The sequence below is a fragment of the Sceloporus occidentalis genome, unplaced genomic scaffold (assembly GCF_023333645.1).
Source record: "Sceloporus occidentalis isolate IW3139 unplaced genomic scaffold, rSceOcc1.0.p SCAF_181, whole genome shotgun sequence".
NCBI lineage: Eukaryota > Metazoa > Chordata > Lepidosauria > Squamata > Phrynosomatidae > Sceloporus > Sceloporus occidentalis.
This window is the reverse complement of record NW_028317161.1, coordinates 1,081,321-1,098,060: the sequence shown is the minus strand read 5'-3', so window position 1 is coordinate 1,098,060 and position 16,740 is coordinate 1,081,321. Positions and strand designations below refer to the sequence as shown.

At 42.8% G+C, this 16,740-nt stretch overlaps 1 pseudogene; it reads right to left on the bottom strand.

Annotated features, from left to right (window-relative positions):
- Positions 1 to 8,989: 8,989 nt before the first annotated feature.
- On the bottom strand, positions 8,990 to 14,341 carry LOC149278772 (uncharacterized; annotated as a pseudogene).
- Between the last annotated feature and the right edge of the window lie 2,399 nt (positions 14,342 to 16,740).

The following is a 16,740-nucleotide window of genomic DNA, read 5'->3' as shown; positions in this document are numbered from 1 at the left end:
TCGTCCCTTGCTGTCTGTTTGTTACCAGGCTTATCACTCTACCCAGAATCCAGCAAAAAAGCATTGAACATTTGAAATGCGACTTTTGCATTCTACATTTGTGTACAGATGTCTAGTATTATATTTTGTATGGTTGTGTAAATAGTGTACACAGTGTAACATGTGTATATCCATGTTTATACTCCAGGTAAATTTTTAGTTTTGTTATAAAACTATGTATTTTGATCTAACATGCCAGTTTTTTTTCTTTTCTATACGATGTGATAATGCTGATTTGCAGTCTGATGAAATAAGTTAAACTTTTAAGTAAACCTATTCCTATTTCCTTAAACCTTTGTAGGTGCAATCACGGTGTGTGGCCCTTCCAGGAACCACAAATGCAATTAGTGGACACAAAACAAATATTCTACTTTTTATTCTGGACTAATATTGAAGCACTGAAAACAGTTCGATTAAAGAAATTACAATGTTGGTCTCCTTTGTGCAGAAACCCAAACTGCTTCATTTGATCTTGATTTGTCTCTTGTATTTTAAAATTTTTGGGCAAATAATTGGGAAATATTGGCATTCTAATCTTCAAGATTAATAAACTTGTGGTTTTTAAACCTATCTTTTGAACATGTGATGCACTAAAATGCCCCCTTAATTTATAAATTGACCAATGCTAAAATAAATAAATTGATTTGGCCTCCCCAAAATGTCTGGATTGTCTTGTGTGTGTTTTTGTCATGTCCAATGCATTCATTTCTCTGCAAAGTTCTAACGGCGCGTCGTTCAGGTTTGCAGGCAAGAGAGAATAGCATCCAGCTGGTGACAGAAAAGTCCTCTCCGAGCCAGGGCTTGAGCTGACCGTTACTAAACATACCATGTGGCGGGAGATGTTTCATCAAACGCGTCTCCTGGGCTGGAAACTGGGAGCACGGGGGTGGGGGACAGTATATGCAAATGGAAGATTATGGGGAATTGTGCAGATTATGCCCCCCCCCCGCATATGTAAACATGCCACTAATTAATGGGACCATTTAATGTGCATTAAAGTGGATAGTATGGCTGTGAACCTGGAAAGGGTGCTTGATAGCAGATAAGGAAACCTAAAGCAGGTCTGTCAGTTTCTAAATCCTCCAGTTCCATAAATCAAACATATAATGGTGCTTTTTACAAAACCAGGCACGTGCGTGTATAAAATATGTATACCTTTTCTTAAGATCTGCCTAATTATTCCCTATATTAAGTTAGTTCTCTGATATTATGTTGGTGACGGCCAAGGGGTTTGAGCAGCCTTTGTGAGGGTGGGAGAAAGCTTTTAGTTACCAGAATAATGCTGGCTCTGCTTCACGCAGACACTGATCTGATGCCGATCATCTTCCATGATGTCAAATCTCAAAAAAGAACTACAGGTAAGTTTAATAAAATCATTTCTGCCAGAAAAGGTAATAGCTCCATTCTTAGTAGCCAAATATATAGATGTGGGGATGGGTCATTTAAAGTTGATATTCCACTCAGATAAATAATTAACCCCTAAATGACACAGCATTTTATGCTTGAGAACACAATCAGTTTTAATGTTCTTACTATGCTTTTCTGTCTATGTGCTAATTTCCCTCTCACACAAATTATATATTTTTTGGCTGTAGTGCTTTCTTTTTAAACAACACATTTTTATATACACCATTCAGTTAGTAATATATATACACGTGTATATATATATATATATAGAGAGAGAGAGAGAGAGAGATTCAAGTTTTGAAGGACGTCTGGGACTGTTGCCTAAATGACATGTAGATTCCAAAACTGCCCCGCAAAAGTATATGCCTTTCTAAAGCAACATTGGCTTTTTTTTTTTTTAATATATACACACACCAACCCCTCATAAGGTGGCAAATAAAACTGCAGTTTTTACACACCTTTTGCATATTTGCTTCCATAATGGTCAGGGGAGAGCTGGTAGCAATCACAGGGCAGGGGCACACTGGACCTCCTCCTGGCCACTTTCTTTTGAATTTGCTTACATTATTTCCTGCAAATGTATAAACCCAATCTCTCCGATAAACATGCAAAGGTGTATACAAAGTGTATTTCAATACACATGTTGGAAACAGGAAGTTCTACTTACCGAGAGCTTCTTTTCCCTGCCAATCCCTGGTGACACTAAGGATAGACTCCTCCAACGTACCTGAGATAGGGCAGGACTCAAACTCTAAAAGGGCCCTCCCCTCCTACTAACACCAGTGAATACCAAAGACCACACATGCAAAGCAATCTGATGCAACAAAATTTATTGAAAGGAAGGGAGGGAACAAAAAACGTGTCACCAGGGATTGGCAGGTATACACCTTTTCTGACCGAAAAGAGAGTCCTCCTGAGCCATCTGGTCGAGACGGTAATGCTGCACAAAAGCATGGAGAGTCCACCAAGTAGCCGCCTTGCAGATCTGGTCGGGCGAAAGACAACATCTTTCGGCCCAGGAAGTGGAGACTGCCCTAGTAGAGTGGGCACGGATCCCCACAGGAGCAGGTTGGCCGGCTGCAGAATATGCCAAGTTGATGGCCGCAACAATCCACGTAGCGATGGAAGACTTGGAGATGCTGACACCCCTGTTGGGCCCTGAAGAGGCCACGAACAAACGAGAGGACTTACGCAGGGGTAGAGTCCGTTCCAAATAGATGGTGAGGCATCTCTTCAGATCCAGAGTGAATCTGGATCGGAAGTAATGGCTACTAAAAAGGCCGTCTTCAGTGATAATAAATACAGAGAAACCGACTGAAGAGGCTCAAAAGGAGGTAATGTGAGTCTACGAAGGACGAGACTCAGGTCCCACGGAACCATCCTGGTGACAGAACGAGGACGCATCCTGACGATGGCTTTGGCAAAACGTCTGATCATAGGCAGAGATATAAGCTCGAACCCCAGGAGAGCACTGATGGCAGAAATATGCACCTGGATCGTAGAAGGCTGAAGTCCACAGTCGAATCCTTCCTGGAAGAAGTCCAGAATAGAGGCAGAGGAACAGGAAGTTGGCAAAATCCCCCTGGAACAACACCAACTGTGAAATCTCTTCCAGATCTTAATGTATCGCAGAGAGGTAACCTTCTTTCTACTCTGCAGAAGAGTCTCAGCCACAGAAAAAGAAAACCCTTGCGCTCTCAGCAGTTCGCGTTCAATCTCCGGGCCGTCAGGTGGAACACGGCAGGGTTTGGGTGTAGGAACAGACCCTGATGCAGAAGGTCTTTCCAAGCTGGGAGCTTCAGAGGGGGAGAGAGACCTAGAGCGATCAAGTCGGAATACCAGACTCACTTTGGCCAGTCTGGTGCTATCAGGAACACGGAGGCATGGTCCTTCTTGATCTTCTGTAGGACCCTGGAGATTAGAGCAAACAGAGGGAAAATTTATGCGAGACGGAAATTCCATTCCTGTGTGAAGGCATCTATTGCCAAGGGATAATCCTGAGGCCTGAGGGAAAAGAAGACAGGAATCTGAGCATTGTTTCTGGATGCCATCAGGTCGATCTCGGGCAAGCCCCACCGTTGGACGATTAGATCGAAGGCTACCGGATGCAGAGCCCACTCGCCGCTTAGCACAGGAGTTCTGCTCAGGAAATCCGCTTGAGAATTCAAAGTTCCTTTGAGGTGGACAGCGGAGTCATGTGATGGGACTCTGCCCAAAAGGAAATCCTGAGCGATATACGGAGAAGTCGAGGACTTCTTGTGCCCCCCTGTCTGTTGACATAGGCTACCACTGCCTGATTTTCGGAACGAGGCAAAATGTCCTTGCCGGCGAGCAGACGTTCCCAGTGATGCAGAGCTCTTTCTACTGCAAGTAATTCCAGACAGTTCGAGGGAAGAAGTTTTGTAGCTGGGGACCAGAGACCTTGCACAAACAGGTTCTGAAACGTAGCTCCCCATCCCTTGATGCTGGCGTCGGTGGTGAGAAGTACCTTGGAGACAAGAGACCATCTTCTCCCTGCGGCAAGGATGTTCTGTTGGAGCCACCAGGAGAGGGAAGCTCTGACCTGCGGTGGAAGACAGACTGTCCAGAGCCAATGGGTTGTCTTCTAGATGGTTGAGGACAAATCTTTGAAGTACTCTCATGTGGGCCAGAGCCCAGGGCACTGCATACTTTGCGGAGACCATCTTGCCCAGCAGGGACATACATAACCGTAAGGAGCTGCGGTGCGCAGAGCGAATCCTGCGTACTAGGAATTGAATCCCCTCGATTCTGGCAGTCGGAAGGAAAGCTTTCCCGGAACAGGAATCCAGGCAAAGACCCAGGAACACTAGTTGTTGAGAGGGAACGGTGCACAATTTGTCCCAGAATCCAGCCGAGATCTTGTAACGTGTCGACCACTGTGGAAAGGTGAACCCGAAGAATCTGCGCTGACTGGGCATGGATAAGCCAATCGTCCAGATAAGGAATCACTGAGATTCCCTGAACTCGGAGATGGGCCGGTACGACTGCCAAAAGTTTTGTGAAGACTCTTGGGGCCGCCGACAATCCGAATGGAAGGGCTTGAAACTGAAAATGCTGGACAGCTGAACCCTGAGGAATCGCCACTCTCAGGAAACGTTGATGAGATGGATGGATGGGAACGTGGAAATATGCATCCTTCAGATCTAATGAAGCCATGAAGTCGTCGAGGCATAAGGTGTCGAGGGTGGATCTTACGGTTCCCATCTTGAACCGGACGAACTGGAGGTGACTGTTCAAAAAGCGCAAGTCTATGATTAGGCGAAGACCTCCCGGTCTCTTGGGGACCAGAAAAAACAGAGAATAAACCCCTTGGCCCAGTTCTGGCCAAGGGACAGGAACCAGGACTCTGAGGTCTGACAACTGCTGAATGGTGGATAACAGGACCGACTGCCTTGCCTGGTCTGGAGGAAGGTGGGAGATCAAAAAACGGTCTAAAGGTCTGGTCCGGAATTGAAGTCGATAGCCGTGCGATACAATGGCTCTCACCCAAGGGTCTCGGGTGAGTGAGAACCAACCGTCTCTGAAAAAACGGAGCCTTCCTCCCACCAGAATGGAGGAGGCGTCATGCCGCGTTCTTGGGGTCTTGAAACGCTTTGGGGAAGGTGATCCTGTCAAATCTCCCCCTTCCACAAGGGAATCTGCCTCGGAAGTTTTGTTCTCTGGACGAGGGGTTGAATCTAGAACTATGGCCTCTAGATTGTCCCGGGAAGAAAGGCCGAAAGGACTGCCGTCTTTTCGAAGGAGGCTTTCGCTGAGGCATCCAATGCTTGTCCCCTGTGGTTTTCTCCAAAAGGGACTCCAGCTCTTCCCCAAATAAAGTCTTACCCTTAAAAGGGATATTAAGAAGCCTGTTCTTAGAGGCATTTCCGCCGCCCAGGCCTTAAGCCACAAGGCTCTTCTAGCTGCAACTGAAAGCGCTGAAGCTCTGGCCGTCATTCTGATGTTTTCAATGGATGCATCACAGAGAAAATCCACGGCCAATTTCACGGCAGCAACATTCTTGAGGATAGTCTCCCTGGAGGTTTTGGCAGCAATATCCTCTTCGATCTGGGAGAGCCAAATCTTGACAGCTCTGGAAACTGAGGCAGAATCAATTCCAGATTTAAAGACAGCAGCTGAAGCCTCGAAAGATTTCTTAACTGCAGCTTCGGCTTTCTTTTCCATCTGGTCAGAAAAATGAGAGCCATCCTCAAGCGGCAGAGTAGTCTTCCTGGAGACCCTCATAACAGCAGTATCTACCAGCGGGGTAGCACAAAACGGAGCAAAGTCCTCATCAAAGGGAAACATGCGTCTGGACAGGTTAACCCTCCTTTCCGGGTGGTTCCATTCCTGCTTGATAATGTCAGAAAGCGCAGGATGAACAGGAAACGAGGCAGACTGCTTGGAGAAGCTGGCACCAAAGAAAGAGTCATTTTTCTGGGTGGAGGCCTCCTCCAAATGCATAGCTGACCTCACAGCAGAAATTAAAGTCTCAATTTCTTCCACTGGGAACAAAAATGAACTTTCCTCCCGGATCTCTCCTTCCTCTGAGGAACCTTCCTCTACCTCAGGATAATCAAACTCAGAGTCTGACAACAAAGGCTGACTCCCCAGGAGAACGGGGTCTTGTACCGCTGGAAGGTGGTGATAGGCAGGAACAGTCTGACGGAAGGCAGAGAAGGTAGACTGCATCTCCTCTTTAAGCCAGGTCGAAAACTCCCTACCCCCAGATGGCTCGGAATCCGCTACAGATCTCAGGCAAGTGGAGCAGAGCTTCTTCCTTGAAACCTGCAAAGCCTTGTGACACCCGGAGCATTGGGCATGTTTAGACTTCATAACAGCTTTCTTAGGCTTGTCCTCAACAGAGGGCGGCTCAGAATTATCAGGGGCCGACATAATGAAAGATGCAACAGCACCTGACCAAAAGAAAACAGCAGGAACACACATAGCAGCCAAATCACTGAAATTAGGCTGTAATCTGCAACAGCAGAGAGTTTGGCGCCAAAAATTTGAATTCTGACCGAGAACGAGGCTTGGAACGCACAACCGGAAGTGCAGAAGCCTGAACCAGAAGTCGGCAGACGCCATTATGGCCGATGCCAGTAAGCCGCAACAGCAGCGTCTAGCCGCTGAATCGCAGACCGGCAAGCGTCCCTGGCCATAGGAGGTGCCAGCCTACATGCTGGCTACTCCGTAAAACACGGCCGGCGGAGCTGCTGCGCTCACCGCCGGGACGGCGGCACCACAGCACCATAGCCGCGCCAAGAAACCGGAGCAAGCGCTGGGCGATGCAGCACCCGCCATCCGGCTAAGGTACAAGGTATCCCCCAGGAATGGGGGCTTAGCCCGGGGAAAACGGCTCAACCTAGAGCCAAAGAAAATAATAAAGGGAAGACAAGTCCCTTTATTATTAACTGGTGTTAGTAGGAGGGGAGGGCCCTTTTAAAGTTTGAGTCCTGCCCTATCTCAGGTATGGAGGAGGAGTCTATCCTTAGTATCACCTGGGATGGCAGGGAAACAAATAGTAATAATAGTAACGACATAGCAATACTGTTGGCTGGGCTGTCCAGAGGTCCTCTCTGCATACAAATTGCTTAGCATACGCATAGTGTGTGCCCCCTCGTTTATCGACCTTAATTTCTTTAACACCAGACTACCCTATCAAGAAAAGGCAAAGTGTATATATACTGCTGGTGCAGTCGTTAGGGTTTGCGCAATACAGCCAGGATGTTGTCATTTCAGGTCACTGAAATTTCTATGATGTTCCTATGCATTATAAAGGATCATCTGCATTGTTGAACTATGCTTTATTCAACGATAGCTCAGCCCTCCACAATTGTCAAAACTCGCCTGGGTGAAATAAATGAATCCACAACTCTCCCACAAAGTTCTACTTTAGTGGAAGAGAACGCAAATGGTAATCTCTGAGAGCAAAGTGTTTTATTAGAAGATTCTGTGTAGTACCGTATTTTATTTATATATATATATATATAATATATATAGAGAGAGCATAGTTAAAGAGGAAGTCCCTTCAGCATAAAATACAGTGCTATACACAGTAATGTAGATTAGCATTGACAGTTTTATCATTTTGTTCTAATGAACTTCCGTTATCTGCAGACCTGGAGGCTGCCCTTGTCATATGCTATTTTGGGAGACTTACCTGCTCAAACACTGAGCTGATTGTTTATGGTAGTTCAAAGAAAGCCTGTTCTGCTCCATACTGTCATTGGGCAATGTATCTGGCCACGGAGTCAGCCTACTGTTCACCAGACAGTATGAGGAGTCAGAGTGTTTGTCCAGTAAATCAGGCTGTAACAGCACTAGAATATACACAAACAACTGATATGCAACTAGTAATAAAAAATTATTGGTGGACATTTCCCTTGAAACCAGTAAGATGTCTTCAAAGTGTCTATGCACAATGACCATGACAGTATGGCCAGCTCTGTCCTCCTTGCTGGAGAAACCTGTTGGCCTTTTATAATGAATAGTGAAGTGAGAGTTAAAAAGCATAACCCTCCATCACACTCTCCCTTTAGGGAGTCAACTATTATCTCACATATTCCTGCAATTTACCAATAACCGCTCACAAAATTGTGCTACGGAGTAACAAACCAACCTGTCCAACCAATATGCAGGTAGGCTTCCACATCTATTATAGATATTGTCCTTCATTTGCTTGCTTTGTAGATAATTGCTGAGAAAAAAAAATCAATTTCTTTCTGCAAAACAACCAGTTTTGGTTTGTTTGAAATTTATTAAAACTTTTAAACAAAATACATAACTATGTCCAACACTATTTAAACAGCACTTGTGGACAACTTCTAAAGCCCACTATGAAGTAAGACTATTGTGTTTAAAATACACAGAACAAAAGAAATGCAATACAGGTTTATCTTCAACACTGCAAACCTAAGAACAAAGTAACAAAGTCAAGATACTTCATGCACACAACCAGTATTCTGTTAAAGAAACGAAAATATTCCTTAATCAGGATCTAAGCGCTCAGACGCTTTCAGAAAATTATTTTCCAAAACCTTGAATTCGCATAGGTGAATATTGAAAGACAAACGAGTAGACAGATTTTTATTTACATAAAAATGCTTTTGCCAATGTATCAAAAGATGTTAAAGTACATAATATGAGAAACGAAACAAACAGAAATTGCTAGAAAGGGAATCGTGTAACTGTATTCCCAAGTCCAGAAGCTTTGGGGCATGTATCAAATGTTCTGTTATATTTTTAAACTGGGAAGCAGGCTTTGAAAGTTTTGAGGGACCAAAAACAAAAAAACAAAAAAAAGGGGGGGCTACAGGGGAAAAAGTAATACTGACATGAAACTTTGAAACTTTACCACTTAGAACATCGATATAATATAGCCCAATTTATAAATTTGCTACTGAATCTTCTGTTCTAACCAAAATATTGGGTTCTTTCAGGAAGCCTAATGATAAGACTAACATGACAGATTATCGAACTGCAGTGCACTGAAGATAACGTGCAGGGCCCTACATTTCCTAAAATTTAGAGATTAAGGCCCCTAATCTTCCTCAGAACCAGACTGTCGACTGTTTTTGCCCCTGTAACACCGTGACCTAGACCGGGAACGTGAGCGAGAGTGTCGTACAACCTCCTTCTGAGAAAGTGAATTGGACGATCTATGATGGGGTGATTTTGAGTTGGATCTTGGCGAACCAGAACGCCTCTGGCCAGATCGAGACTTTGATCCAGACTGCTTTGGTGGAGAACCAGATGGTGACTTCTCAAGTGACTTTGAGCGGCCCCTGGAGAAAGAGTGTCTCTGTGGGGTCCTTGAACGTCTTTGAGGAGATTTAGATCGGGACTTTGAATGGCTGTAGGAATGCCTTCTGTGCTTTGACCTAAAAAAAAAAAAATAAATAAAAAAAAAAAAAAGGAGAAATGAAGTACATAAACAGAACCCAAAATGTATCATGAACAGTTTTAATTATTCAATTTCTGCTACTGACTCTATATAGAGCTAACTGCGTTACTATTTCAGAGCATGGATGTTCTATTAAATTCTGATATCATCTTACATTTTTGTAGTTAAATAATTAAGCTTCAAGTATGGTACCTAGCACTACCATATTAACTCAGCTGACTGTTTTGAATTGAGCAGGTTTTTATTGCTTAAAAGGAAATAGTAACTTTAGAAAATTATTCCAACCACCAATCATAATGCATATTACGCTAATCAACAGCCTATGTTCTAAAATGGCCTAACCTTCTTCTGCTGCGATCCCAAGAGGAACTTCGGCTACGTGTTCGCCTTCTGCTGCGGCTCCTGGATCTTCTGCGATCAACAGGGGAACAAGCATGTCTCTCCTTGGACTTCATTTGTCCGGGTGCTAGAGGACAAGACAAAGTTTAAAGAAAAGAAAAGGAAAAAAAAAAAGAATATTTTATAACAAATCCTTTTCAGTTTTCATAAGCAACGATAAGGTGCATAATTTGTTGAAATGTAATGCATTAGGAAAAACTGAAGCACAGCAAGGTGTAATTTTTATAGCTCCTGCGAGAAAAGCGGCCTAGTGCCCTCTATACGATATTTGTAGTTCTTAAGTACTTACTTTTTCGGTCACCTTGAGCAAACTGTATCTCAATTTGGCGGCCACAAACCCATTTTCTGTTGAGATTATAAAGGGCATCTTCTGCATCACGAACATCTTCAAACCTGACTGTCCGTTAAGGAGTGTTTTTTATATATATAAAATGTACAAGGTGTTTTATTTAAGCACTTCATGTATTTTCTACATAGTTAGAGGAACCTGTTTAAAGCAGCAGTGTAAGCAGCCAACATCAGTTTATGTTTTGCCGTTACCTTCTTTATGCACAAGCATAGACTGCTTTCAACAGATAAGCAATATGTATTTCTGTTTGTGTGCATCCTCATCCCTTCTGCTAACTGCCATTATATGGTACTTTTGCCAAACAAAATTCAATCTAGCATTTTAGCTGAACAGGATGTTAGATTCTACTCACTCACAAACTGCAGAACACAGATGAGAAACACAAAGGAAATACAAGCCAAGTAGCCAAGGTGTGGAAGTCCCAGAAAAAGATTTGTTAGAAATATGAAGAAAAGGAAAATACAGGGGTGTAGCGTTAGAGATTGTTTTCAGCATACATCCTTCAGAGTAACATAAAAAGCAGTAGATGCCAAATTGCACTCTATTTGTGTAGAAAAATAAATATCCAAGAAAGCACGAGGGCACCTAAAGTGCCGGGAAACTGGGTTTTGCACTGTATGAAGCATTTTAACTCACACATACACACAAAAACTGGCACCGTCCATACGTGCATCTTAATTAAATGTGCTTTAACGCACACATGATAACCAAGATGTCCCTTTAAGTTCATGCTGTAACCCCCCCTTGCAAATACATGGGATATTCCACAGAATATCCCGATATGCATTTGCCCAGCAGGAGATGGGATTGGCCGAACAAATTTCCTGATATGTCCTGATATGTCCAGTAAGTTTCAGCCCTGGCTTGGTGAATCACCTGGCATTGGATCTCAATTAGTGCACATACACGGAAAGCACCCCAAAAGACTTTGGTGATGGTACCCCCAATAGGTGGCAACAATTGCCACACCATGGAAGTACTTACAAAGAGCTTTCATATCAATTGTTTTTTGGTTTTTTTAAGAGACAGTTTACAGCATCAAGTACCTAAACATACACAATTTAACCATGGGGAAAAAAGTAAAAATGAAAATAAAAAATAAAAAAAATACACTTACCGTTGAAAGGGCTCCAGCACACCACTGGCAGCCAAACACATTCACTGGAGTGAAGACGGGAACACAGAGAGAGCTCTGAGCTGCAGTTGCTTTTAAAAGATTTATTTTATTTTTTAAGCGGCAAGGGTGAAAGCTTTATTATGCTCAAAGAGTGAGCGCCACTTGTAAGAAACCGATGCAAATGCAAAATGCTTACATGGCCTACTTTGCTCGGTCAGAAAACTGGAAAGTCACAATTGATTGCTTCAGAAAGAAAAATGAGTCATTGGGCTTCAGAGAATACCAATTAAAAATTCTGGTGAACTATATTTGGAACTTTTGCACCTTTTTAAAAGCTTTCTAAACCATTTATCATAAAAATGCAGGCATGTAAAAATGTTCCTAATTAAATATCTTTAAGGTAATATCTAGCACCTGACACACTTCTCTAAAGCAAGTACAGGCTGTCCAAAATGACTTGCGTAAGTGTGCTATCTGTATTTATTGGCATGCCCAAGGTGCTGTTATGGAAGCTCTCGTCCAAAAAACTTCCAGATAGCAAACTAAAGTGGGTTTCCGATACAATATGCAAAGACGATCATAGTTACTGCTTTAAACAAACCCTCTGAAAAGCACCCCACCAGTTAAAGCAGTTACATTTTAAACAGTAGATAGTGAGCATATCTGTTCATATCTCCGTTTTGAACAGTAAACATACTTGTAGGATACGAAAGGAAACTTCTGCAGTTACCTCATTTGACTTGATCTTGAACCTTGACCTTTACTCTTTAGGGCTTGAAAGGTGAACTTGGAAAGTGATCAACCAAATCGAACTTGGCTTTGGACTTAAAGGTAGGAAATGTGAACCCCTCAGCTTGGTGCAGGCTTTGTCTTTAGTGCTTGGCAAGTACTTTCCCTCTTCCAGCTTTATTATCTGTTTCCACCCTCCCTCTTTATTCCTTGAAGCTGCAACTTCAAAGGTGTCTGTGGGCTTTACGCTTGATCCTATCTAACCAGGCTCATTCAAACCTTGGGGTGCTTGCCAGCTACTGTGGACTGCTTTACATTTTCTGAGACAGAGAAATAAACACACATTCAGTTAGGATGCAAGCACGTTCACACTCCTGAACATCAACACAAGCACATAAAGGATATTGTATATAAGCAAATCCTCGGGGACGACGATTGTAGAAGTCAAGTGGAATGTAAACGTCTACTATTGGGCCGTAGCGACCAAACTCACGGCGCAAATCCTCCGGCCTGGAGTGTGTAAGGTAGAGAAAAATGGTTGGCAGGATGTCTTCATTTGCGGCACGACAACAACAGGACTATATCGCTACAAATAAATCTCCTAGAATGGAACTCCAGAATGTTTTCTTTTTTTATTTATTTATTTTTATTTTAAGTATATAAACAAGTGAAATTGTGCTCTTTGCGTCCCTCCCCCGCTTTCTATACTTACCCAAGACTAATAAGAGGAAACAAAGCAGACTAGATTTGTTTCATGCGGCAAACCAATACCAGGGCCTTCGAACAGCCCAATTAGGAGATCAAGTTACAAGCAATATATATATTGAGTATTAATTCTCGTCACAACTGTCTACTGCAGAAAAGAACCACTAGAAACATAAACGGAGGGATTGGGAAGTCAACACAGTCGAGGTCCACCGGAACCCTGAAACACGAATGAAAAGCCCCAAATATACAAACTGGGCAGATATATTTTGTGTATTACCTGGAATCCCTGCTGCCTGTAAAGTTTAGAAAGTTAGTGTTTAAGCCACAGTGAAGCCCACAATATCCTATTCAGGGAAACCTTGATTTACTAAACGTTCTCAAAATTATTGCAAACAAAATCACTCAACTAAGAAGAATGATCTGTGCCTCTGTAGATACGCAGAGATTACGCAGAAGAAGCACTTATAATGAAAAGTAGTGAGAGGTGCAAGAAACGGTTTCTCCAGTCACTGAAACATATATATTACTTTACAGTAGAACGTTGGCAACAACACAACGTAGTTGTGGCAACAACACAACGTAGTTGTGGCAACCAAACTACTCGTTAATACAGTTACTGCATACCAAGTCAGTCAATGAAACACGGTTAGCTCAAAGCTGGAGACCAGTCTATTCGGAATAGTATATATATGAACTGTGCATTAGATTAGAGGAACATGCAGGCTTGCTTGGCTTTCCCTGAAGCAGCGTAGACCCAGGATGCAAACCACATCTCAGCGATGGCACGTAAGGAAAAATAAAAGTGATTGCGAGAAGAAAAAAAAAAATCTCCTGCCAGTAGGCTCCAGAGTCATGTCCCAGACCCAGAGAGCAGGTTTTGGCTGTGTAACTGTATGCACGAGAGCCCCATCAAACTTGTGTTCACGGTTAAATGTAGAGGTCATCTACCACCATCAGCAGCTTCATCCACACGTTAAGAAAGTTAGGAGGAAAATCCAATCTGAAATCAGCCACCGGCCCATGAAGCACACAGCAGTGGTAATGCATTTGTGCCAACATGCAGGTGTTATGGTTCCACTGCCCAACCACCGTGATTCCCCAGATAATATATATATTTAAAGAAAAAGGCAAATTTACCGATGAACTTTTGCGAACCACAGTACACCTGGGAAGCACGATGAGTCCTCAAAAGCAGGACTACAACGTTGGCATGCTTGTGGAAATATGTATTTTCTACCTTTTTTTTTTTGCATTGTTTCCGAATTAAGGCGGGGGGTATGTGTGAATGGGTGCCGATGCTAGATTTGTTGGGCTGATCCGTGAAGGAGAGACAATTGTTCTACTTTTATGGCGGTAGAAAGACCCGCCGAGCCGTGTAACTCACACCATCACACGTAAACCTGACTAAATCCGCGTACCCCGCGCGATTCAGGCCTAGGTCACCTACACCATAATCTCTCTCCATTAGCGTGCAAGGTAACGTATACAGCGGCCTCGGCCATTTTAAAGGAGAGCGGCTCTACACAAAGCTTAGCGTACCGCCTTTACAGAACAAAAGCCGCGGCGCGACGCACCCCGCCCTCTATGCATTTAATACCGGAGCTGACAGGCCGTACGCTTACCTGGTGGCATCGGCCACGTTTCTGACAAAAAGCGAAGTGTTGGGCGGTCGCGAATATCGGGACATGGCGAGACCTGGGCTGGAAACCGGGAAACTCAGAGACGTCACACTCGCTCCGGACCCACACTTTAGGGGAGTAAAACACAGACCAATAAAATAGTCTCGATTTTGCAATACTACGTAGGCGGCTCTTGACAGGCGTAATGCCGTCGTTCAGGGCGTCCGCCTCGGAGGTATTCCATGTAGGGGGCGTTGACTTGCTATCGATGCCTATGGAGGCTTTGCTATTCTTGGGTGGCCATTTTTGTTTCTGGCAGCGTTCCCAAAGCCCAATTGGAACAGATTCGGATATTTCTATATAAGCGCACTTTTTTTTATTAAATAACTTTATTTAACCTTAAGTCCGATTACGTAAATACAGTTAATAAAATAAGAATTGGTTCATTTAAGTATTTAAAATGGCTATGTTCATTGTTAAAGTAGACCTGCCATCCAAAAATGTGTGGGCGACAGGGTCCACTTCAGGTGTGACAAAATGACAAACAGGCATGCCACTTTCTGATCTAGATTCTTAAAATCACTTTTCCAGTATGGTTAAGACTCGCACATGCAATGACTCACGAAGATCATGACTATTCATAAATGTTCAGGTAAGTCTACAAAAATAGATATCAAGCAATCAGTAATCGCCAGATGTCAGGTGTAAATGCTGACATCTGCAGTAAACTCTCTGGGAGAGACTCCTCCTGCTGGCTGATCACACACATTGCAATCATCAATGCAGTGCTATTGATCCCAGCTTGTGGATTGAAGTGTGATCAGCAAATAAGAGATCAGATAGAGGATAATTAAAATATAAAAAAAAAAAAAATAAGACCTTTATAGGGAGCCCAGTGATGTCACCAAAGGGATTTCTAGCCATACTGCATAGAGAACAGTTAAAAAAAAAATACTAAAAAATAGTTATTTTTTAAAACAAGTGTCCCAATATAATTTAGCCTTATCAATACAAGTAAAAAGTTATTTTTACTGCATATTCTCCCTGGCAAAAATTTCAAGGTAGACTCTCCCTCCTGCCCCCGTTCACAACCCCCAAACCCGTTAAGCCATAAGCATAAAAATTCTACTAAAAATGTACACGTTATAGTATGTTCCCTATAAGTGCTGGGAAAGTATGGAAAATCTATATAAATTAGGTATTTCCGAAATCAGGAAACCTGAATTGATAAACTTGGAGGGGATTTTCCATCACTTTACCTTTATGAGGATTCAGAGGGAACATTTAAACAAAAATAGGTGTTATTTTCTAATTTTTGCTAGTTTTTACAAAATTTCTCATTCTACAGTTTCAGTTCACCATCCAACTATGGTATCAGAAGAAAGCTGTATCTCTCCTTGAAAAAAACAATATATAGTTTACATGGGTACACTATTCACAGGAAAAGATAATGGCAAAATTGCTCCGGGACTTGAGGTACCAAAAACCCCTGGGATTGAAGGGGTTAATGGTATCTTCTCCTTCTTGTTTATTTACATAATACTTACTAATGTGAAACGGTCCTATTTTCTGATTGGCTGCTCAGCACACTAAGGTTGGTGCACAACACCCAGTCTCCCTGGTGACCGTGGCACCTAACCATTATTACTATTACATAAACATTATGGTAGTAGGGGGACAGCAGCGCTGCAATGAAGGGAGCTGTGAAGGCTGCTTGGATGAGGGGAGAGAGAGAGTGTGTGTGTTGTTATGATATGTGAATGTATGCACGATCACTGTGTTAGTGTATGGCAGTAGAGTATACATGTGGTAGCATGTGAGAAAGGATGCTGTTACCGTGTGTGTGTGGTATTAGCATGTGTGCATGTATCAGCACATGGTGTTAGCCTGAGTGTGTCACAGTATGGTGCTAGAATGTCATGAAGTCAGAGCAAGCTCGTATGTTGGTTTGTATGTGTGTTTTAGTTGGGTGTGGGGGGGCGCATAACACACTTTTTTATTAGAAATAACACATTCAGGTGCCAATAATTCTAGGCTTACCCCTGTTTGCATGTATAAACACATTTAGTAAATTCATTTTCTTTTGACCTGCTCTAAACAAATACACCTGCAAAAAAGACTGAATTGTTAAGTACATTATTTTCCTACCTTATGTAATAGTAAATTGCACCTTATGAACTTTCATTCTTAATTCTGTGACTCCACGAAAGATTCTCTGTGGTTAATATCACAAGGCTTTTGACTGTATCTCCCATGCAAGTTACTGCATATTGATATTTGTATGGCTGGAACATGTCCTAGAAACGACATCTTTTCCCTCTCTCAATTGTCCTCATCCTTGTCAGGGTGTCTTGAGAAATATCTACGGCTGTAAGCGTATACAGGACCACAAAGATCTCATATACACATCGTAACGTGAAGTAATTATTCAGACTTGTTGCATTATTCAAATAATTTTTTACATAAT